Consider the following 26,189-nt stretch of genomic DNA (forward strand, 5'->3'; position numbering starts at 1 on the left):
TTTCATTAGAAGTCTTAAAACAAAATCAGGGTTGTATTAGCATATTCACACATAACATAATTAACATAGAATTATAGACCTATGTCTTTATATTTCTGCAACTGTTAATTATTAACACAGGTAACAGGGTATGATTGGACCACTTCATGGTGTGAAGTGGTAATGTCTTTTTTTTAGGTCCTTGCACCTGTAAATCATAGCAGGTAACACATCTTTAAATTGAGGTGGTGGGACCGACACGCACATTCACAAACACTTGGTTTAAATATTCACACTGTGTTCTATAGAGTGCTATAATATTCGTCAATTAATATTACTGGGACTGAAAAGCTTTAAACATACTTTGTTTCCTCAAAGCTGCTTGTAAAATTTTTTTAGAGTCACAGGCAAGAGTTAATTTTTTTTTTTTTTTTTTTGAGCAGAGTCTCGCTCTGTCGCCCAGGTTGGAGTGCAGTGGCGCAATCTCGGCTCACTGCAAGCTCTGCCTCCCGGGTTCACGCCATTCTCCTGCCTCAGCCTCCTGAGTAGTTGGGACTACAGGTGCCCGCCACCACGCCAGGCTAATTTTTTTGTATTTTTGGTAGAGAGGGGGTTTCACGGTGTTAGCCAGGATGGTCTTGATCTCCTGACCTCGTGATCCTCCCACCTCAGCCTCCCAAAGTGCTGGGATTACAGGCGTGAGCCACCGCGCCTGGCAAGAGTTAATTTTTTAGAGATTTTATCTATCCATGGATTTAAAAACTCCTTTCAGATAGGCTCAAGTAACCTAGTAGATAGAGAAGAGACAGCTCTTTTTGGAACCCTTTTGAACTCAAGTTCCCTCAAGTTCAGAGAGTCCAGTGTCACCTTGGGATCAAATGTCTTTCTGTAACTCTTTCTTTTCTTTTCTTTTTTAAATTTTTATTTATTTATTTATTTTTATTTCTTGAGACGGAGTCTCGCTCTGTCACCAGACTTGAGTGCAGTGGCGTAATCTCTGCTCACTACAACCTCCACCTCCCTGGTTCAAGTGATTCTCCTGCCTCAGCCTCCCGAGTAGCTGGGATTACAGGTGTGTGCCACCACACCTGGCTAATTTTTGTATTTTTAGTAGAGACAGGGCTTCACCGTGTTAGCCAGGATGGTCTCAATCTCCTGACCTTGTGATCTGCCTGCCTCGGCCTCCCAAAGTGCTGGGATTACAGGCATGAGCCACTGCTCCCAGCCTCTGTAGCTCTTTCTATTAGTCTGTTCTGATTCTTGAGCAATGTGATCAACCTGTAGCTCAAAGTCAGAAAGAGATGAACAAATTATGATTAATTTGCATATCCTCATAAAATGTATTTATTCTATTGAAAATATTTTATCTTGTAGAGTTTCAGGATATTTGTCTATGTGTTGAACATTATTCATTTGCACTGGCATTCCGTGACCTATTGGTAAAAATGCAGTGGCTGGGCTGTACCCACAGATCCATGAGTATCAGAATTTCTGGGATTGGAATTTAGTGATTCTTTCATACTCCAAAGTTTGATAATTGCTAACAGAAAAATGAGAGGCGTTTAATTTTTACACAATGGGGTTCTTTTAAATAGTAAGTGTAGCTATAGTTTGAAGCTGCAGAGTTTGTTAGTCAAATTTTCTTGGATCTAGTCTCTTGGCCCCACTGATATTTTTCAGTGACGGTAGTGCTCTTTGCCTCCCTAGTCCAGGGATTATGGAGCAGTCTAAGGATCACTCCCAAAATGGGTCCTTCAATAAGTGAATCTTATTGTATGATACAGATCTGATATCTGATTTTTGGGCTGTATTATTTAATTAAGATTAGAGTCAGGTTTGTCTTTTCCTGACAAAAGAGATACAATATGCTGACTAATTATGTTTGCAAAGAAAATAGAGGCCAAAATATACAATGAATTAAGGAGAACATTGAATATTCTGCATGTCAAAGTTAGGAACTAAAACCACTTTTGACAGATGACTGACATAGAGATGCGTTATAATTAGGACTTCTTTTTAAGAACATATCCAACCATATTAAAAGTTATTGGGAAGATAATTTATACTTGGTTAGATAGTGAATAGAATTAACTAAGTGTATTCTAATGAGAAAAAATGCCCCTTTCTAAAAGTAAATTATTATTTTTTTCTTATTTTTAAGATCAAGATTCAATTAATGTTGAAATTCTGGTTCTGAAATAATAAAATGGCAAATCTTCATTAGATAACTCTAATGAAAAATAATCAATATATTGACTTGATAATTAGACATTACCTATAATTATGTGGAAAAGGTCTTTAAAAATAAATGGACATCTGTTTGATAGATAAAATAAATTGCTAAACATAGGTGTCACTTTGAGACATTTATGCCATTAATATAGAATTACAATGGAATTTTATTTTAATGCTGTGGTAATTAATGCTAAGTTATGATGATAAAAGTACAAATGGCAATGAATAGCAAATGAGGTAATACAATAAATAGCAAATGAATTGGTCCTGACAGAGAACTTACCAGATTGATAAAGTTATAATATTTTTGGTTACTTTGAAGTATTCCTCAAATTTGAAACTTTTATACTAGTCTACAGAGTTTGAGGTAGATGTGCCATACAATTCTTGTTTCTTTTGAAGGGCCTATATTTTGTAGTGTATCTCTAAAACACATTCTAAATCCAACCAAAATCCATCAGAATCAGACTATTTTATTTATTTATTTATTTATTTTGGTGACACACAGATTCTTTGCCTTTACTGAATTTACCTCTTCAATTATCAGTCTTTCAGAGTGCACAGAATAAGTAGAAGTTATTGTTGATCTGCTCACAGGACCAAAAAGAACATTATGCCATATCCATTTTCCTAGTCAGTTCTATATTTTGCCTCCTTGATTTTAAAACTATTGTAGTCTTTATATTTCTACCCATACACAGATTATACTATTTTCTTCTTGCTTTACCTATCTAAATTCACATTGTTTGTGCAATTTCTTCATTATTTTATTTGAAAAGCATTTTCTTCAAAGATCCTATTTGTTGAAATTGTATTTTTCTTTTTAGAATGCCAGCTTATTTTATTAATTTATTTTTCCGTGTAGCATTCATTAATTTAGTAGGTACCCTACACATACCAGGTCTAGGAACTAGAGATTCCAAGTTGTCTAGACTCATAGTTCCTCAAACAATGTTTGTTGGATTCTTCTCTCCACTCAGATACATCCTAAGATAGATATTAATCTTTTGCCTTGGACTCAAAAATGTAGCATTCAATCTAACACATAAGTAACATTTTTTTATGGAAATGGAAGTCCTGTTGGTTGCCCCTTTTTTTTCTGTAGAGCGTGTGCACATTTGCCTCATATGACATTTGCAGATAGCTGTGACACATTCCCTCTCATTCAGCAATGTATGTGGTTGAATCGCTGAAAATTCCTCAGGCTCTAATCAAACATCCACTGCATACCCTGATGATGCCCTTGAGATAGTCCTCTGTTTTAGACACCATCCCCCCACCATTTTCCAGAGGCTCAACCACCCTGAGAGGTACTGGCACCTGTTTGTTCCTCTATTACACAACGAAGGACCTAGCAAGGACAAAGTTGAGGTATAACTGACTGGTTTGAAGTGGGAAGGTGCAGTGAAGAGCAGGCGAGAGAATGAGGAGGAATAGTACCTCTTCTCTTACTTATGATCAAAGTTCATAAACTCACCAGGTAGACAACAGAAATAACATCTTGGATACTGACATATGTTGGGGTAATTAATTGAAACCAATGGACAAACCAAGGAGGTGGGTGGGGACTGAGATCTAACTTGTAACTTTAAAAGAACTGGAGGGTGGAAAAAACAGGAAAGCCAAATGTGAGAATGACAGGACAGAAAAATGAGAAACACAATTGTAATTCTGATGCCAACATCTAGAGTTTCTTCTCATATATCCATTTCTGGGGCACTGCTAGAGTTAGCCAGCTTACTGAAAGACTAATGTACTGAGGACCATGACCATTTGACACATTTTATTGTGATCCCAGATACAATTTTAAGCATTTCATGCTCTACTACCAATTATTGATTAATAACATTTGGTTACATTCTCTCCCTTTCCAATCTATCTCTCAACCGCAAGGTATTTAAGTATGCAATTAGCAAGAAAAGTTCTAGCCAATAAAGGCATACATTGATTCAGTATGTTTCAAAATGGTGATTTCCATGCTCTTTCCATATTGCAAAGCATTTTTTATAGTTACATGAGTGGGAAGTACAAAATTGCAAAAAAGCCCCAAATTGGTAAGACATTTCCACTTTTATTATCTGCATTTTCATTAAAAAACATTAAATGCTTGCTCCTTTTTGAATAATTCATATTCGTTTTGTATTATTAAACTTTTGCTACTCAGATTGATCTTCATTCACAAAAGCAAATTTATATAATGGCTTGGTTGGTGATATAGCATAATTTCGAAGCCACTTTTCATAAGACTTTAAAAAGAGTTAACCAAGTTCCCTTTCAAAATACAGTTCTCCATGTATAGACTATGTTGATGTTAAATGAAGATGATAGGGCAGTTTCTAATGTAATATCATAGTGCTAGACAAAACAATGTTTTATGTAATTAGTGTTATATATTAATAACTGCTGCTCATGATGTATCTTTTTATTATTAGTGTCATTGCAAGAGCAGTTTAGACAAGGCTATAAATCTACAAGATGACATCAGTTAATACAGTGAAGACAGCTGGAAATGTAGAGCATTCATACAGGAGACAATGTATTGTAATGGAGATTTCCGTTTCATTTCTCCGCAGAGAGCAGCCACTGTCTTTTGTGTTTGGATAGACATATAGATATATGAAAAATTATAGAATAGGATAGAAGACATAGTAATCTAATGAATGTTCTGACTGAATGTTCTAACCTATGAAATTATCAGTCCAAAACTACATGTTCAAAACTTATGTGCAATATTATCTTGCATTATATTAGTAAGTACATTAAAGGAAATAGTGGGAAGAATAAAATTAAGAGAAGAAAAAAGGTTTTTTTTTTCTTCTTACTTAAAGAGCTTCTTTTCATGAATGGTATGAGTTTTTCCCCAAGCCACCTTAATTTTAAAGTGGCTATAAGAACCCAGAGAGTGGTACTAAAAGTAACTAAAAGTCTCTTAAGAGGTACTTGCTTTTCAAAGCTATTGCTGAGATTCATGTAAATTAAATGTGTGCAAAGAAAGACGTGTAGAGAATTATTTTAACACTCTTGACTGCTTCCTCCAATTTGAATCTGTTGGATTTCTTTTTACTCTCCCAAAGTCCACTTAAAGAAAGAAATGTTCAATATTAAATCAAGAAACATTAAGAGAAATACATATTTCACTGAATGTGTTCTTCACTTCATTAAGAAAGCATAACGTCCTATGCAACAGTAAATATTCTTTCAGCTTTTTGATAGTATAGCTCATGTAAACTAGAATCTTCTTATTCTTTAGGGGTTTAGAGGAGGGTGTCATACTGTAGGTTTCTGGGTAATATAACTAGAGAACGTTAATTACTCAAGGGTATTTGCATTCTTTGGCATACTTATGAATATGTAATTGTGCTGTATTACACTAACAAATTTGTTATTGATAGAAGAACTGTCCAACTAGCTGGACAACAGGAAATGTTATAAAAATACATAAGTGCAAAATTAGTGGGTGAAAATAGTATAAATTAAAGTCAATATCATTTAATAAATATTTGCTGTGCCTTTGACTATCAGCTCAAACCACAGATAAATTGGATTTTTCTGATGCTATAGGGTAACCATACACTTACTGACAACAAAGGGGGAAAGAGTGTCTCTATACTTGAATATCAGGTTTGGAAGCCAATACTGCTCCATCATGTCTAAGGATTAACCTACAAATATCACACATTGTATAGCTCTCCTTTGCACATTTACTTTCAGGCTTAGCCATTCTTTTAGTTACGCATTCATTAATTCAATCAGCAGATATTTTTTGAGTTTTATAAATCAGACATAGGGTAAGCCACTGGAGATGTCAGACAGGTTCCTTTCCCAATACAACTTACATTCCAGTGGTACAAGACAGTCAAAACCAAAGTAGATAAACAAGATAATTTTAGAAAGCCACAGTCCTAAAGTAAAAACAAGATAAGCTATACAAAAGAAAATGCTTAATTTAGGGGAAGGGATGCAGTAGAGCTTCTTTAGATAAGATAGTAAGGAAAGGCACTAAAAAATTTATGGGTACGTAATAGTTGTCTATATTTATGGGATACATGAGATATTTTGATACAGGCAAACAATGCATAATAATCATATCAGGGTAAATGGAGTATCCATCGCCTTAAACATTTATAATTTCTGTTACAAACATTCAAATTATACTTCTCTAGTTATTATAAAATATACAATAAAGTATTGTTGACTGTAATCACCCTGTTGTGCTATCAAATAATAGATCTGATTCATTCCATCTAATTATACTTTTGTACCCATTAGCCATCCCTACTTCCTTCCCACTCCCCAATACCCTTCCCAGCCTCTAGTAACCATTCTTCTACTCTCTATCTCCATGAGTTCAATTGTTTTAATTTTCAGCTACCACAAATTAGTGAGAACATGCTAAGTTTTTCTTTCTGTGCCTGGCTTATTTCACTTAATTTAATGTCCTCCAATTCCATCTATGTTGTTGCAAATGAGAGGATCTCATTCTTTTTTATGGTTGAATAGTAATCCATTGTGTATATGTACCCCATTTTCTTTATCTATTCATCTGTTAATGGACACCCAGGTTTAGGAAAGCATTTCTTAGGTGGCATTTGAGCTGAGAACTGAATGATAAGTAGAAGCTGACCATGAGAAAGCCTAAGGAAAGGATATTTGTGGCAAAGGTAACTGTGTGTGCAAAGTCATTAGACAGCAATAAGTTGGGTCTATTCAAGGAAGTAAAAGGTCAATGAGAGTGGAACCAAGAGTGCAGAGTGGAGAGAAATATGAAAATGGGGAGGGAGAGGGAAGCAAGGAAGACATCATCTGCAACCTTGCAGACTTGCAGGTAAAAGTTTGGATTCTATTTTAAGGCAGTGGGAAGCTTTTATATAGCTTTTAGCTGGAGAGTGAGGTAATCTGAATTATGACTGTTTTTATTTCATTAATGATTTATGGAGCTGGGTCATGAGCCTAGAGTTGGGGAGGAATGTTAATGGTTTGAGAAGAGAGAAAAGGATACCAAACGGCTGTTTTGAACTGTGGAGAGTGAACATACTCAGGCAATACTGATGTCTAGTTGAGATTTCCAGTTGAGGATTGAATTACTGTCATTTCATGTAATATGATTCAGATTGTAAAGAATAATGTTCTCTATCACTCATATTCTGTATCAATCACTTGTACTACTTTACATTAAAATCTTTTAATGTAGTCACCTATTTTCTCAAAATTTTACAAGTTCCTTGAAGACCCATATATGATGTACTTCATCATACGTCTTGCTGTCCCTAAAATTCCCTTAAAACAGCAGGCACTCAGTAATTACTTTAAAGAATGACTTATTATCCCATTGACCTAGGTTGTATGCAACATGTTTCAGGTACAAAATAAACAAGATCAGGGCCAAAATCTAAATTTGGAGTCACCTGGATTTTTCCCCCAAAAGAAATTGATAAATATGCATGCACAGATTGGGATCCTGGTCTTCAACTGAATACTTGTCATTACATTTTCAAATGAAACCCTAGCAAATCAATTTCATGAGATGTTCCTGCTTTGAAAAACCTCAGCTTAATAACATGTTTTGTGTTCAAACCATAAGTTTTCAAACCCCAGCTGTATTGTAAAAATAGACACTTACCTTACCCCTTTCTGTTGTTTAACCTGAACAAATTGCTGGACAGAGGATATGTTAATAACATTAGCTCAAAGAGCATGCATGGCAGTGCCAATTCTTTAATTCTTATTTTAACTTCAACACCTTCCCCTGCCTCCAGCATTTCACTGAGAGATGGAGAAAATGAGAGGGTCAGGATGTCGTTGTGTTTGAGAGTAATCATGGTTTCCTTCCATTGTCAGTCTTTATTAACACAGTATTGTTCTTTAAAAGAGTACATCAACCCATCTTCCTGGACAGTATTTTCTTGAAACTTTTTACAAATTTAATTTAATTTTAAGTTTCAGAATACACGCACAGAAGGTGAATATTTGTTACATAGGTAAATGTGTGCCATGGTGGTTTGCTGCACTTGTCAACTAATCACCTAGGTATTAAGCCCCGCATGCATTAGCTATTTATCCTGATGCTCTCCCTTCCCTCTTGCACCCTACAACAGGCACCAGTGTGTGTTGTTCCCCTCTCTATGTCCATGTGTTCTCCTTGTTAAGCTCCCACTTATAAGTGAGAATATGTGATGTTTGGTTTTCTGTTCCTGCATTAATTTGCTGAGGATAATGGCTTCCAGTTCTACCCATGTCCCTGCAAAGGACACGATCTCATTCCACTTTATGGTTGCAGGGTATTCCATGGTGTGTATATACCATATTTCCTTCTTTCCTTCCTTCCTTCCGTCCTTCTTTTTTTTTTTTTTTTTTTTTTTGAGACAAAGTCTTGCTCTGTAACCCAGGCTCAAGTGCAGTGGCATGATCTCAGCTCACTGCCACTTCTGCCTCCCAAGTTCAAGCGATTCTCTTGCCTCAGCTTCCTGAGTAGCTGGGATTACTAATGGGCGTGCGCCACCACGCCCGGCTAATTTTTGTATTTTCAATAGAGACAGGGTTTCACCATGTTGGCCAGGCTGGTCTTAAACTCCTGACCTCAGGTGATCCACCCACCTTGGCCTCCCAAAGTGCTGGGATTACAGGCATAAGCCACCACCCCCAGCCCCACATCTTCTTTATCCAGCATATCATTGATGGGCATTTAGGTTGACTCCATGCCTTTGCTACTGTGAATAGCACTGCAATGAACAACTGCATGCATGTTTCTTTATAATAGAATGATTTATATTTGTTTGGTTATGTACCAGTAATGGGATTGCTGGGCCAAATGGTATTTCTGCCTCTATGTCTTTGAGGAATTGCCACACAGTCTTCCACAATGGTAGAACTAATTTACACTCCCACCAACTGTATAAAGCATTTCGGGGCCAGGCGCAGTGGCTCACACCTGTAATCCCAGCACTTTGGGAGGCAGAGGCGGGCAGATTACGAGGTCAGGAGATCAAGACCATCCTGGCTAACACGGTGAAACCCCGTCTCTACTAAAAATACAAAAATTAACCGGGTGAGGTGGCAGGCACCCGTAGTCCCAGCTACTTGGGAGGTTGAGGCAGGAGAATGGCGTGAACCCGGGAGGCAGAGCTTGCAGTCAGCTGAGATAGCGCCACTGCACTCCAGCCTGGGCAACAGAGGGAGGCTCCGCCTCAAAAACAAAAAATAAATAAAGCATTTCTACTTCTCCACGGCATCTGCTTGTTTCTTGACTTTTTAATAATTGCCATTTTGACTGGCATGAGATTGGCATGAGGTGATATCTTGTAGTTTTGATTTGCATTTCTCTAATGATCAGTGATGTTGAGCTTTTTTTTCATGTTTGTTGGCTTCATAAATGTCTTCTCTTTGAGAAGTGTCTGTTCATGTCCTCTGCCTACCTTTTAATGGGGTTGTTTGTTTTTTTCTTGTAAGTTTGTTTAAGTTCCATGTAGATTCTGGATATTAGACCTTTGTCAGATGGATAGATTACAAAACTCTTCTTCCATTCTGTAGGATGTCTGTTCATTTTGATGGTAGTTTCTTTTGCTATGCAGAAGCTCTTTATTTAATTAGATCCCATTTGTCAATTTTTGCTTTTAATGTTTTCATCATGAAATTTTTCCCTGTGCCTATGCCCTGAATAGTATTACCTTGATTTTCTTCTAGGGTTTTTATAGTTTTGGATTTTACATTTAAGTATTTAATCCATCTTGAGTTAATTTTTGTATAAAATGTAAAGTAGGAGTTCAGTTTCAATTTTCTGCATATGGCTTGCCAGGTTTCCCAGCACCATTTATTAAATAGGGAGTCCTTTCTCCATTGCTTGTTTTTGTCATGTTTGTCAAAGATCAGATGGCTGTAGATATGTGGTCTTATTTCTGAGATCTCTATTCTGTTCCCTTTGTTTATATGTCTGTTTTTTTTACCAGTACCATGTTGTTTTGGTTACAGTAGACTTGTAGTATAATTTGAAGTTGGGTAGTGTGATGCCTTCAGCTTTGTTCTTATTGCTTAGGTTTGTCTTAGCTGTACAGACCCTTTTTTTGGTTCCATGTGAATTTTAAAGTAGTTTTTTTTTTCTAATTATGTGATGTGTCAATGGTAGTTTAATGGAAATAGTATTGAATCTATAAATTTCTTTGGGCAGTATGGCCATTTTTACAATATTTATTCTTCCTATCCATGAGCATGGAATGTTTTTCCATTTGTTTGTGTCCTCTCTGATTTCCTTGAACAGTGGTTTGTAGTTCTCCTTGAAGAGGTGCTTCACTTCCCTTGTTAGCTGTATTCCTCTTTGCAAATGAAATGATCCTATATCTAGAAAACCCCATTGTCTCAGCCCAAAAGCTTCTTAAGCTGATAAATAACTTCAGCAAAGTCTTGGGATAGAAAATCAATTTGCAAAAATCACAAGCATTGCTATTCACCAACAGACAAGCAGACAGCCAAATCATGAATGAACTCCCATTTACAATTGCTACAGAGAGGGTGTTTTCTTGAAACTTGATATGATATCAGAGCATCATTGAAAACTTATGGCAGAAAGGAAAGGACCCCTGTTAAGTCACCTATGTTCATCAACCCCTGTCCAGTGTTGAAGGATTCTGGTATAAAGAAAATAGACTCAATTACTCTGGAAAACTGCAAATTGAAAATTATAAGTACTTTTTTCTTCCACGTATCAAAAATCTTGCTACTCTGCAGTTGATCTTACTTCTAAAATGTTTTCTACTATATAGGCTACTATTCTTTCATCAATTAAGTCCAATATTTCTGATTATATCATTGCCAGATAATATAATTAATTTCCCTTCACCTAAGAATCATTATTTTATACATTTTATGCTAACATTACACCCATGCCTCTTCTTCTTCAAATTATTTAGGCTACATGTTCAGTTGCCCTGCATTCTTACATTCTATTTTCTTTCTCTCTGTTTGCCATCTTCTTTGTTTACTGATCAGGTTGTACAGCTGCACCTATTAGCATTCTAGGTCCAATTATGACTTTAATTTCAAAACACTCTGTTGCTTTAGTGGGAAAAAAATCATACTGGCTTCTGACATCATATTAGTACTTGTGTGGCATTCTTCTTCCAAACAATCTCATGTTTTCCATCTTTGTGAATCCCAAACACATTCTTGCTATAGCTCCTCCCACTATATCATCAATCGATAATGAGAGGAACAAGAAGGCAAAGTAACTGAATGGAAGACCTGAAAATAGCCCCACAACTCACTTATGGAGTCATAGTCGTCAAGGGTGGGCTCTGGAAGAGGACGGACCTGACTCTGACCTCTGGCTCTGCTACTTAACGTTTTTTGCAACCTTGGCCAGTGACTAAATTTTTAGCATCTCTGTTTTCTCTTTTATAAAATGTCTGCCCACTGACTAGACCATAATAATACAGAGCTCCTTCTAAAAACATGTAATATTGTGCAAGCATCTGGTAACTGTTTACCTCCTAGGTTCACATTTCTCCTTTGCCTTCTTCCTTATGCTCCATGATACGTAAGGTGGGGGGAGGGGGGAGGGATAGCATTAGGAGATATACCTAATGTTAAATGACGAGTTAATGGGTGCAGCACACCAACATGGCACATGTATACATATATAACTAACCTGCATGTTGTGCACATGTACTCTAAAACTTAAAGTATAATAAGAAAAAAAAGATTTTTAAGATGCTGGTATAGTGCTGTTTGGTGCTTCCATGAGTTAGTTCATCCAGTTCTTCTGTCTGGTTTCTCTTTCTAATTTTCTTTGTCTATCTCTTATTTCTTCTTTAGTACTCAATGATTAAAGAATCCTTCCTTCTCTAATGCCTTCCTAGATGGGCTAATTGTCCATTCTTTCATGTTCACATTGCATGGAAGGTGTCTTTTCCTAATTGCACTTAGCAGATTGTGTTAGTATGCCATCATTATATAGCTGTCTCTCTCCTTGGAATGCAAACTCCTGATGATCATGCAGCAAATTATATTCATCTTTATATATCTAGTGCCAAGCTTAGAGTGATCTCTATGACTCTTGCTGACATTAGGGAAATCAGTAGAAATCCACCTCCTATTAAGTGACAAACAGATTAATATTAAGTTATTCAGAGATATCCTAAGTATTTTTACTTTTTAGATTGAAGAATAACTCTGCATCACCATCCTCTTGAATGGGAAATCTCTGTGTCCCTAGAATTGGATATTCTGAAGGAGCTAGTGGAAAAAGTATTAGAGGATATGGGCAACTGCTCTTTTTTCCTGGAACGTACAATCTACTTTGATCACGCTTTTAACTGTATTTAAAACCTACATATTCTGTCTTATTATTTTCCAGCTCTGATTAGCTTCTCCCTGGCCTTTGCTCCACAAGTATCTATTTTGTTCATGCTTCTATTTAGGCCTTTACCACACTGCATTGTAATGATCTGTGTATATCTATCTTCTCTTCTGGAGTGTGTGTTTCCTAAGAGCAGGAGGGGGCATGTCTTACTTATTTACAGTTTGCAGCTGTTACTGGGCCTGGCACATCATAAGCACTCAGTAAATATTGAATAAATGATTCAAATCAGCCAAGTGCTGTGTTTGGATGAGGTAACTCAATATAACCTGTTGGTCAGGAGGAATAAGAGTGTATCAAGATGCATTTCAAAGAGCAAGTAAAGACAAGGTCTTCACTGTGCTGAGCGTGTTTTCAGTGCCTTCTTAAATGTCAAAGTGTGAGTCAAGTTCACAATGTTCTTGAGATTTAAAGGAATAAACATGTTCTGTGCATGTCTTTCATATCCCAGGACTCTTATTTTTCCTAATTTGGATGTATTTTTTTGTACAGTAAATAGACTCCATTGATCTGTGTATAAGACAATCTTCTGTATATACTGGACCCTCCAGCTGCTAGTGGTGCATGCTTGGAGGTTCTTCCTGTTCTCACTTGCAATTTTTTTTAAAGTAGAATTCACCTGAAGCCAGTTTTCACACTACAGAGCTAATTGCTATGCAAAAGTGAATGATGTCTCACATTAAATATTCCTTAGAGCATAAAGCTGACATTGAATATATAATTTTAAGCAGCTCAAGCAATATTCACTAAAGGGTTGACACAAGAGCAAGTATCACAGGAAAATGTAAGTGAGAAAGGAAATGATAAGTACGTTAAGGCTTTTCCTATCACCTCAGTACAGTCATACCTTCATTTATCTTGCTTTTTATACGAGGTTTAATTTTTAAGAACTGGGTCAGATCCCTTAGGAAAAGCTAAATTTTTGCACAGAGATTAGGGATATTTGGAGATTCATTAACTCTTCAAGGCTCCCAGGAAAACAATGTTGCAAAAAGGGCAACAATGCAGTCTACTAAATGGCATCTTTATTGTCTGAAAGCAAAATGATAGTTCTTAACCATAAAGGTTTAAAATTCAAAGTACTATCTTGTGCTAAAGGCAAAGTTTACATTAATTATTAATTGGACATATTAATGAGGGGACATATTTCTCAGTGGACTCTCAGACTTGTGGAATTCATGAGTGAGCAATTTTTAGCTTGTAAGACCAAGGAAATTCCATATTTGATAGCATAAAAGTGTTAGATATCCCACACCCAGGACAATTTTGAACTTAGTTCAGGCAAATGCATCATTTATTTAAAAAAATGATTTGAGACTGTTGACCTTTTGTTAAGCATATTCATTGAAGAGTTTTTAGCATTTGGCTAATTTCACATGCGGTGAGTTATGTAAATGCAGAGTAGAATGCAAAGGCAACCATGAATACTATTAAATTCATACATAGCACAATATATACATATAGATTGTCCTTTGTATTTGAAGGTGATGCTGCTGTTGTTGTCTCTGCTATTTTCTGTGTGTTCAGATCTGGCTGTTTGATTGGCAATTCCTACTGTGTACAGTCTGCATATGTGTCGAATAACAACGGCAGCCATTGCCTGGAGGGCTTGATTGCTAGATTGTTCAATATTTATTAAGCACCCAAGAAGTGCTAGGTGCTGCACTGAACAGTACAAGTGAAAGACTGCTGCTGTTCTCTAAATATTCTATTCCAAGGTGACTAGTGGAAAGCATATGCTTTTCATCTTTTATGTGAGTTGACTTAAACTGGAATAGAAAACAGAACACCAGTTACCAGATGTTGTTCTTCAGTAATATGTAAGGTAGATGGCTACTGTCTTCCCATTCACTTAAATAGGATACACTTTCTGGAAGTGTTCACATTACAAGGCCATATTTGAATAACCCCATCACAATGGCCTAATAAATGTGAAGGTCAGAAAAGGATGATCTGAAAATGTGATATTATTAAGGGAGAATGAAATGAGAAAACAACTCAGGGTTAGGAGAACTTTGGTTTTTACCTAAGGATAGAGAAAAGAATCTAGTAATCATCTCAAAGTTTCATCATAGTAAGATTTTTAGGTCAAATTGAGCAACTCCATCTTTGACCATCATTCAACTTGAAATCAGATACAGTTTCTTCATACTTTAATCATAATATTTATAATGATAATGGCATTGTAAAACAATGAAAATCAGTAAACTAATATGAAAATAACTGTTTTTAAGGTTTGGCTGTACCTGTTGTATTTCTTAATGTCTTTGACACCAAGCATAGAGTTTCCTTTTAGTAACAATAGGTTTTAAAAATAATTGGAGTGATATACAGATATGGACCAAGATGGCCAAACAGGAAAAGCTCCGGTCTGCAGCTCCCAGCAAGATCAACTCAGAAGGCAGGTGATTTCTGCATTTCCAACTGAGGTACCCAGCTCATCTCACTGGGACTGGTTAGACAGTGGGTGCAGCCCATGGAGGGTGAGCCAAAGCAGGGTAGGGCATCACCTCCCCCAGGAAGTGCAAGGGGCTGAGGAACTCCCTCCCCTAGCCAAGGGAATCCATGTGTGACTGTGCCATGAGGAATGGCACATTCCAGCCCAGATACTACGCTTGTCCCATGGTCTTCGCAATCCACAGACCAGGAGATTCCCTCGGGTGCCTATAGCACCAGGGACCTGGATTTCAAGCACAAAACTAGATGGCCATTTGGGCCAACACCAAGCTAGCTGCAGGAGGTTTTTTTTTCATACCCCAGTGGCACGTGGAATGCCAGTGAGACAGAATCATTCACTGCCCTGGAAAGGCGGTTGAAGCCAGGCAGCCAAGTGGTTTAGCTCAGCGGATCCTACCCCTATGGAGCCCAGAAAACTAAGACCCACTGGCTTGAAATTCTCACTGCCAGCACAGCAGTCTGAAGTAAACCTAGAACTCTTGAGCTTAGTGGGGGGAGGGGCATCCACCATTACTGAGGCTTGACTAGGCAATTTTCCCCTCACAGTGTAAACAAAGCCGCAGGGAAGTTCGAACTGGGTGGAGCCCACCACAGCTCCGCAAAGCCTCTATAGGCAGACTGCCTCTCTAGATTCCTCCTCTCTGGGCAGCCATCTCTGAAAGAAAGGGAGCAGCCCCAGTCAGGTGTCTCCCTGGGACAGAGCAGCTGGGGGAAGGGGTGGCTGTGGGAGCAGCTTCAGGAGGCTTAAACATTTCTGCCTGCCAGCTCTGAAGAGAGCAGCAGATCTCCAGCACAGCTCTCAAGCTCTGCTAAGAGACAGACTGCCTCCTCAAGTTGGTCCCTGACCCCATACCTCCTGAATGGGAGACATCACCAGGAGAGATTGACAGACACCTCATACAGGAGAGCTCCAGCTGGCATCTGGTGGGTGCCCCTCTGGGATGAAACTTCCAGAGGTAGGAACAGGCAGCAATCTTCGCTGTTCTGCAGCCTCTGCTGATGACACCCAGGCAAAGAGGGTCTGGAGTGGACCTCCAGCAAACTCCAGCAGACCTACAGCATTGGGGCCTGACTATTAGAAGGAAAACTAACAAACAGAAAGGAATAGCATCAACTTCAACAAAAAGGACTTCCACACAAAAAACCCCATCTGAAGGTCACCAGCATCAAAAACCAAAGGTAGATAAATCCACGAAGATGAGGAAAAACCAGTGCAAAAAGACTGAAAATTCCAAAATCCAGAATCCCTCTTCTCCTCCAAAGGATCATAACTCCTCACCAGCAAGGAAACAAAACTGGATGGAGAATGAGTTTGATGAATTGAGAGAAGTAGGCTTCAGAATGCGGGTAATAACAAACTCCTCCTAGCCAAAGTAGCATATTCTAACCCAATCCAAGGAAGCTAAGAACCTTGAAAAAAGGTCAGAGGAATTGCTAACTAGAATAGCCAATTTAGAGAAGAACATAGATGACCTGATGGAGCTGAAAAACACAGCATGAGAGGCTTCGTGAAGCATACACAAGTATCAACAGCTGAATCGATCAAGTGGAAGAAAGAATACCAGACATTGAAGATCAAATTAATGAAATAAAGGGTAAAAATAAGATTAGAGAAAAAAGCATGAAAAGGAAAGAACAAAGTCTCCAAGAAATATGGGACTATGTGAAAACACCAAACCTACGTTTGATTGGTGTACCTGAAAGTGACAGGGAGAATGGAACCAAGTTGGAAAACACTTTTCAGGTTATTATCCAGGAGAACTTCCCCAACCTAGCAAGATAGGCCAACATTCAAATTCAGGAAATACAGAGAACACCACAAAGATACTCCTCGAAAATATCAACACCAAGACACATAATTATCATATTCACCAAGGTTGAAATGAAGGAAAAAATGTTAAGGGCAGCCAGAGAGAAAGGCTGGGTTACCCAGAAAGGGAAGCCCATCAGACTAACAGTGGATCTATGCAGAATCCCTACGAACCATAAGAGAGTAAGGGCCAATATTCAACATTCTTAAAGAAAAGAATTTTCAACCCAGAATTTCATGTCCAGCCAAACTAAGCTTCGAAAGCAAAGGAGAAATAAAATCCCTGTAGACAAGCAAATACTGAGAGATTTTTGTCACCACCAGGTCTGCCTTACAAGAGCTCCTGAAGGAAGCACTAAGTATGAAAAGGAAAAACTGGTACCAGCCACTGCAAAAACATACCAAATTGTAAAGACCATAGACACTATGAAAAACTGCATCATCTAACAGGCAAAATAACCAGCTAGCACCATAATGACAGGATCAAATTCACACATAACAATATTAATCTTAAATGTAAATGGGCTACATGCCCCAATTAAAGGACACAGACTGACAAAATTGGATAAAGAATCAAGACCCACTGGTGTGCTGTATTCAGGAGACCCATCTTACGTGCAGACACACATAGGCTGAAAATAAACAGATGGAGGGATATTTACCAAGAAATGGAAAGAAAAAAAAAGCAGGGGTTGCAATCCAAGTCTCTGATAAAACATACTTTAAACCAACAAAGGTCAAAAAAGACAAGGATATTACATAGTGGTAAAAAGTACTTAGAGACATACAAAGAGACTTAAACTCCCACAAAATAATAGTGGGAGACTTTAACACCCCACTATCAATATTAGACAGAAATTTAACAAGGACAGAAAATTAACAAGGATATTCAGGACTTGAACTCAGCTAAGGACCATGTGGATGTAAGAGACATCTACAGAACTCTCCATCACAAATCAACAGAAAATACATTCTTCTCAGCACCACATCGCACATATTCTAAAACTGACCATATAACTGGAAGAAAAACACTCCTCAGCAAATGCAAAAGAACAGAAATCATAACAAACAGTCAATCAGACCACACTGCAATCAAATTAGATTTCGGGATTAAGAAACTCACTCAAAATCGCACAACTACATGGAAACTGAACAACGTGCTCCTGAATGACTACTGGATAAATAACGTAATTAAGGCAGAAATAAATAACTTCTTTGAAACCAATGAGAACAAAAGCACAACATACCAGAATCTCTGGGACACAGCTAAAGCGGTGTTTAGAGGGAAATTTATAGCACTAACTGCCCACAGGAGAAAGCAGGAAAGATCTAAAATTGACACCCTAACATCACAATTAAAATAACTAGAGAAACAAGAGCAAACAAATTCAAAAGCTAGCAGAAGACAAGAAATAACTAAGATCAGAGTAGAACTGAAGGGGATAGAGACACGAAAACCCCTTCAACAAATCAATGAATCCAGGAGCTGATTTTTTGAAAAGATTAACAAAATTGACAGCTAGTCAGACTAATAAAGAAGAAAAGAGAGAAGAATCAAATAGACACAATAAAAAATGGTTAAGGAGAGGAACACCGCTGATCCCAAAGAAATGCAATCTACCATCAGAAAATACTGTAAACACCTCTACACAAATAAACTAGCAAATATAGAAGAAATGGATAAATTCCTAGAAACATACACCCTCCCAAGATTAACCAGGAAGAAGTTAAATCCCTGAATAGGCTAATAACAAGTTCTGAAATTGAGGCAGTAATTAACAGCCCACCAATCAAAAAAAGCCCAGGACCAGATGGATTCACAGCCAAATTCTACCAGAGGTACAAAGAGGAGCTGGTACCATTCCTTCTGAAACTATTCCAAACAACAGGAAAAGGAGGGCATCCTCCCTAACTCATTTGATGAGGCCAGCATCATCCTGATACCAAAATCTGTCAGAGACACAACAAAAAAAGAAAATTTTAGGCCAATATCCCAGGGGAACATTGATGTGCTCATCCTCAATAAGATAATGGAAAAACAAATCTAGCAGCCTATCAAAAAGCCTATCCAACACAATCAAGTTGGCTTCATCCCTGTGATGCAAGACTGGTTCAACATATGCAAATCAATAAACCTAATCCATTACATAAACAGAACCAATGACAAAAACCACATGATCATCTCAAGAGATGCAAAAAAGTTCTTCAATAAAAGTCAACACCCCTTCATGCTAAAAACTCTCAATAAACTAGGTATTGATGGAATATATCTTAAAATAATAAGAGCTATTTATGACAAACTCACAGCCAATATAATCCTGAATGGGCAAAAGCTGGAAGCTTTTTCTTTGAAAACCAGCACAAGACAAGGATGCCCTCTCTCACCACTCCTATTCAATATAGTATTGGAAGATCTGGCCAGGTAATCAGGCAAGAGAAAGAAATAAAGGGTTTTCAAATAGGAAGAGAGGAAGTCAAATAGTCCCTGTTCACAGATGACATGATTGTATATTTAGAAAACCTTGTTTTCTCAGCGCAAAATCTCCTTAAGCTGATAAGCAACTTCAGCAAAGTGTCAGGATACAAAATCAATGTGCAAAAATCACAAGCACTCCTACACCAACAATAGACAATCAGAGAGCCAAATCATGAGTGAACTCCCATTCATAATTGCTACAAAGATTATAAAATACCTAGAAATACAACTTACAAGGGATGTGAAGGACCTCTTCAAGGAGAACTACAAACCACTGCTCAAGGCAATAAGAAAGGACACAAACAAAGAGAAAACATTCCATGCTCATGGATAGGAAGAATGAATATCACAAAAATGGCCATACTGCCCAATGTAATTTAAAGATTCAATGCTATCCCCATCAAGCTACCATTGACTTTCTTCACAGAATTAGAATAAAACTACTTTAAATTTCATATGGAGCCAAAAAAGAGTTTGTATAGCCAAGACAATTCTAAGCAAAAAGAACAAAGCTGGAGGCATCATGCTACCTGACTTCAAACTACACTACAAGGATACAGTAACCAAAACAGCATGGTACTGGTACCAAAACAGAGATATAGATCAATGGAACAGAACAGAGCCGTCAGAAATAATGCCACATATCTACAACTATCTGATCTTTGACAAACCTGACAAAAGCAAGAAATGGGGAAAGGATTCCCTATTTAATAAATGGTGCTGGGAAAACTGGCTAGCCATATGTAGAAAGCTGAAACTGGATCCCTTCCTTACACCTTATACAAAAATCAATTCAAGATGGAGTAAAGACTTAAATGTTAGACCTAAAACCATAAAAACCCTAGAAGAAAACCTAGGCAATACCATTCAGGACATAGGCATGGGCAAGGACTTCATGTCTAAAACACCAAACGCAATGGCAACAAAAGCCAAAATTGACAAATGGGATCTAATTAAACTCAAGAGCTTCTGCACAGCAAAGGAAACTACCATCAGAGTGAACAGGCAACCTACAAAATGGGAGAAAATTTTCGCAACCTACTCATCTGACAAGGGGCTAATATCCAGAATCTACAATGAACTCCAACAAATTTACAAGAAAAAAACAAACAACCCCATCAAAAAGTGGGCGAAGGACATGAACAGACACTTCTCAAAAGAAGACATTTATGCAGACAAAAAACACATGAAAAAATGCTCACCATCACTGGCCATCAGAGAAATGCAAATCAAAACCACAATGAGATACCATCTCACACCAGTTAGAATGGCAATCATTAAAAAGTCAGGAAACAACAGGTGCTGGAGAGGATGTGGAGAAATAGGAACACTTTTACACTGTTGGTGGGACTGTAAACTAGTTCAACCCTTGTGGAAGTCAGTGTGGCGATTCCTCAGGGATCTAGAACTAGAAATTCCATTTGACCCAGCCATCCCATTACTGGGTATATACCCAAAGGACTATAAATCATGCTGCTATAAAGACACATGCACACGTATGTTTATTGCGGCATTATTCACAATAGCAAAGACTTGGAACCAACCCAAGTGTCCAACAATGATAGACTGGATTAAGAAAATGTGGCACATATACACCATGGAATACTATGCAGCCATAAAAAATGATGAGTTCACGTCCTTTGTAGGGACATGGATGAAATTGGAAATCATCATTCTCAGTAAACTATCGCAAGAACAAAAAACCAAACACCGCATATTCTCACTCATAGGTGGGAATTGAACAATGAGAACACATGGACACAGGAAGGGGAACATCACACTTTGGGGACTGTTGTGGGGTGGGGGGAGGGGGGAGGGATAGCATTGGGAGATATACCTAATGCTAGATGACGAGTTAGTGGGTGCAGTGCACCAGCATGGCACATGTATACATATGTAACTTACCTGCACGTTGCGCACATGTACCGTAGAGCCTAAAGTATAATAATAATAATAATAATAATAATAAAAAAAGAAAAAAAAAATCTATTGGTAGATAATTTTATACACACGTATGCGTATATGTGTCTATACACGTATGCGTATATGTGTCTATACACACGTATGCGTATATGTGTCTATACACACGTATGCGTATATGTGTCTATACACACGTATGCGTATATGTGTCTATACACACGTATGCGTATATGTGTCTATACACACGTATGCGTATATGTGTCTATACACACGTATGCGTATATGTGTCTATACACACGTATGCGTATATGTGTCTATACACACGTATGCGTATATGTGTATATGTGTATATGTATGCGTATATGTGTATATGTGTATATGTATGCGTATATGTGTGTGTATGTGTGTATGCGTATATGTGTGTGTATGTGTGTATGCGTATATGTGTGTGTATGTGTATACGTATATGTGTGTGTATGTGTATACGTATATGTGTGTGTATGTGTATACGTATATGTGTGTGTATGTATATACGTATATATGTGTGTATACACATACATTCTCTTCTTTCTCTCATACATAAAATATGTAGCCAATAAAAAGCTATGCCTTTACTAAAATAACCAAAGAGGCTATGAGCCCTGACCCCACTGTTCACTATAAACATTATCTCTATAAAGCTTATCACTTATGTATGATTCCCGTTTTACATATTATGTAAATATGGAATATGGAGGAAATGTATTTTGGGAAGTTTTCAAAACCATGTGGTTAGTTAAAGAAGAAACCAGGGCTAGAACTCGGGTATCAAGTCTTTTAATTTTTAGTGTGAAGAGTTTTTTACTAACACTTGGATTTCCTTTGAATTGAGTTCTTTAAAAGTAGGAATTCTTGCAGGAGATGTTTATTTTTGGTCTTATCCAACAAATCGAAACATAACTTCAGGATTCAGTAATTTTGTTTTTTACTTACTTTTTGATTGAGAAGAAAAAATGATTTCTGAAGCTTGGATCTTAATAATACCTTTTATGGTTTAATGTGGTTTAAAATTATCATTCTATTAAAACTCTATACATGAAAAAAGCTGAATGAAAAGTGGAGAAAAATATTTATTTGATTCATCCAAAATATTCAGCTGCGAGCATCATGAAGATGAGAATTTTAGAACTGTAATCAACAGAGTTGTGGGATTTTGTGAAGCCCCTTTTAGAAGCAGACAGAGTGGAGCAAATGAGGGTAGCTGAGTAGGTGGGAGGGTGTTGTTCCTTGCATTCCTTAGTTCCAAAAGAGCAACTTTACTTTGATTTGCTTGATATGCTGAAGCTTCTCTGGTCTTATCTCATAGAGAAAAAGCAGCAAGGCCAAATAAATTGATACAGAAGAATGTTTAGATATGTTTTTGCAAGTTTCTGCATATCTGAAATAGAACCAATACATCACATGGTATGTCCAGGAGTTATATAGGGTTGAGATTTTTTATGGGTTCTGATTTGCAGATGAGAAAACAGTGGTGTTGAGGAATAAAGTGCCTTTCCCTATGCCTCATGAGGAATCAGAGGCCCAGCTGCAAAGAATTTTCAAGGAAAGATATTTCTAGTTCAATGCTCTATCCGCAAGACAACACTACATCTTTCCTTTCACAGTTGTTTATATTTGGTTTAACAGCGGTTTTTATTAATGCCTTCTAAATGATTGAAATACCGTTTTAAACCTGAATTGTTACAACTGCATTGTTACCTTTGTCTTTATTAGTACAACAATCTTTTTTCTTGTTTACTCTGTTAAGTGCTAATGTAAATAACAGCTTTTATTTAGCATATTTTTGCTGACTGTTTTTACACTTTTTTGCTACCTCTTGCCTAACCATATTTGTCCCATTCTTTTGCAAATCTTTGAATTCTAAATTAAATGAAGCTAGATCTATTCTAAAAGGAATAGTACATCAGTGTTCTTGTTTTTCAATTCTAATTAAAGCCTTCAACTCCCCTGCACTTACACTTTCTCATATTCCATTGCTGCTGCACAAATGCGATTGCAGCTTACACGGGAGTAATTTTAATATAATTAAAATGATCTAATATTTCAATTGTTTGCAGAGAAACTAAGTGTATTCTCTCAGACACTCATCAGTTTAACTTCCAGATAATATCAAAGAAAAAATGTCATCTTTCTAATCTCACTGCTGATAAAGAGTTTATTTTTATTCTTGGTGTAATCATTTAAATTTTTTTTTTCTCCAGTACTTCCTGATTGCTTGTTTAAAATTACAATTCTGGTGTTAAATAAGCTGTATAGTTCTAAGAAAAGTCACTTAATACCCTCAAGGCTTTTGTTTTCTCAAAGGAAGGCTATTAGACAACCACTCCTTGCCTTCCTTGTGGTATAGGGTTCATGGAGGAAGGGAAGGGGGCTTCAGCCTTACCAACTTCCTCCATCTCCAATATACAGAGTGTGAGTCTCCATCCTTCTTCAGTTAAAACTTTCACATAGACCAAATTAGCATCGGAGTGTAGGTGTTTGTGCAGTTGATTTCCCTTACTCGGTGGTCCCAAAGAAGTAAGTGTACAACTGAGACATGCAATTGTTGCACTCTTCTGTTTTGGGCACAAACTTTAACGTCCATTTCTTGGGGTCAATGGCCACAAGAGGTGAAAAGGATTTTCATCTCCTCAATATGATGACAAGGTATTTAAGCAGCCTCAGGTCCAGTATAACTGAAAGGTAGATGTGTCAGTTCCTGAACATACAACTACCTCATTTTCAGGAATAACATAAGTAAAAAGTTACCGATTATTAACTGACATTTTCAGGAATAACTTAAGTAAGAGGTTACTGATGAACTGAAGTAACAGTATAAAGAGCAAAGATGAATCAAAGTGGAAATGCAAAGAGTGATTGTTTTCCTGTTTCATCAGAGACATATCACACAGGTATCACATTAGATGTGGTTCTCAGCTCCTCTTCAGGGGCTGCTGTCCTGGATCACACACAGGATAGGTGCTTAGTATCTTTCACCAGCTTGATGAACATGTAGGCCTTCTGGCATTGCACAGTTGCCATTAAGGAAAGCAGCCCATTCTTAGTCAACCTCTATTGGCATTCCTCTCCTTCAGCACCTGTCATTTATTCGTTAACTCACAAGAACGGTTAAAAACAAGAGAAACAGATGTTGTTGAGCTCATCAAACTGTATACTTTTTTTCAGTTGAATCTCACCTAGCTTCAAATGGGAAAAAGATGTTCTTTATGCTTTGGATGTTCTTGTACTGCTGATTTCTAATTCTAGGATTTCCCTAATTCAATAACATTAAAAGTTATAAAATCCCTGGTAAACTATGTCTAAGTGAGGGTAAGATCTTTATTTAATGAAGGAGAAGGGCTTTTAGAAATGAATACTGATTCCTTAACAGCAATCCAGACTTCTTCAGAAAAGAAAATAAAAATAGAAACGTAAAATTATACAGCTGTTATGAATCAGAAATCTTCAGATTTTTTCCCCCATAAACCTCATTTTCCCATCAAAGCCTTGAGCTACACACACAGTCTAATCTGATGAGTATTATCAACCTTTAATTTTCTTTGCTACTAGTCTCTTATAGTCTTTAATGTAGCCATCCTGATCTTCCTGTAATTTGCAGGTTTGATAGCCAAAGGAAGTATATTTTCGCTAAAGCATGAAAATTTTAGAGGAAGCACCCTATGATGCTCTTTCTTATTATCTAATTTAGTAACATCATAGAAAATCAAATCCAATATAAATAATTTAAGGAATAATAAGAATGATTAGGAAAATTCTTATTTAAGAATGTATAATGTAACCATCATTTATTATACACCAACTACATGCAGATTCTGTATTAGATTCATGCATTCAACAAATATGTATAGAAAATACATATTTTCTATATGTGTCAAGCATTGTTCTAAACTCTTGGGATATAACAATGAACAAAACAGGCAAAATTCCATACAAGCATAGTGTTTTAGTTAGCTTCTAAAATAGCCCGTAATGATCTTCACTCCCTAGTATTCATCCCCTTGTATAATGTCTTTCCCTTGTGTGTAGGCTAAACCTAGTGACTTATTTCTAATAAATAGAATATTGTATAAGTGTCAGTTCAGAGAGTAGGTTACAAACACAATGCAACTTCTGTCTTGGAAATTCTCACTTTGTCTCACTTTCTCTAAGGAAAGCCAATGGCTGTGTTTTGAGTTTATGGAGAGCCATATGTGGCAAGGAACTGAGGGTGGCATTCAGGCAACAGACTTCAAGAAACTGAGGCTGTCAGTCCAACAACCCACAAGAACTGAATCTGACCAACAATCACAGGAAAAAACGTAGAAGTATACTCTTTCCCAGACAAACCTTCAGATGAGACCACAGCCCCAGCCATAAGCTTGAAAACAATCTTATGAGGGACCTTGAGCCACAGGCATGTAGCAAAGCTATGCCAGGAATCCTGCCTGCCCCACAGAAAGTGTAAAAAAAATAAATTTTTGCTGTTTTAAGCCATGAAGTTTTGAAGTAATTTGATATAATATAAAACAATAGATAATTAATACACATAGAGAAAAATTAAACAGGGAAAGGAGATAGCTAGTGCTGGAAGAATGAAGTGAGAAACATGGTAATTTATACAGCATCATCAGAGAAGGTCTCGATCAGATTTTAACATTTAAGCAAAACTTTGGAGCGACTGAGAGAGTAAGCTATCCATGGGAGGAAGTTTCCAGAAAAAGGAAGAATAGGTGCAAAGGCACTGAGGTAGGAGTAATTCTATATGTTTAGAGAAGGCAAAGATGCTAGCATGGCTAAAAAGGAATTCGTAAGAGAGAAAGAGATTTAGCAGGAAATGAGATAATAGACATAATGAGAAGCTGTGTGTGTGTGTGTGTGTGTGTGTTTTGGGGAAAGCAGAAAAAGTAGGTAGAAATTTCAGTGACAGTGGTTCATTGTAAATATTT

At 37.2% G+C, this 26,189-nt stretch overlaps 1 long non-coding RNA gene across 1 annotated transcript in view; it reads left to right on the plus strand.

Moving 5' to 3' along the window:
- LOC129049735 (uncharacterized) overlaps positions 1–25,737 on the plus strand; it is a 135,778-nt gene extending 110,041 nt beyond the window's left edge. Inside the window, exon 4 of the long non-coding RNA XR_008513022.2 lies at positions 25,414–25,737. This is a non-coding gene — a long non-coding RNA (uncharacterized LOC129049735). The remainder of the gene's footprint in view (positions 1–25,413) is intronic.
- Positions 25,738–26,189: the final 452 nt, after the last annotated feature.

This window comes from Pongo abelii, chromosome 15 (assembly GCF_028885655.2).
Source record: "Pongo abelii isolate AG06213 chromosome 15, NHGRI_mPonAbe1-v2.0_pri, whole genome shotgun sequence".
Lineage (NCBI taxonomy): Eukaryota > Metazoa > Chordata > Mammalia > Primates > Hominidae > Pongo > Pongo abelii.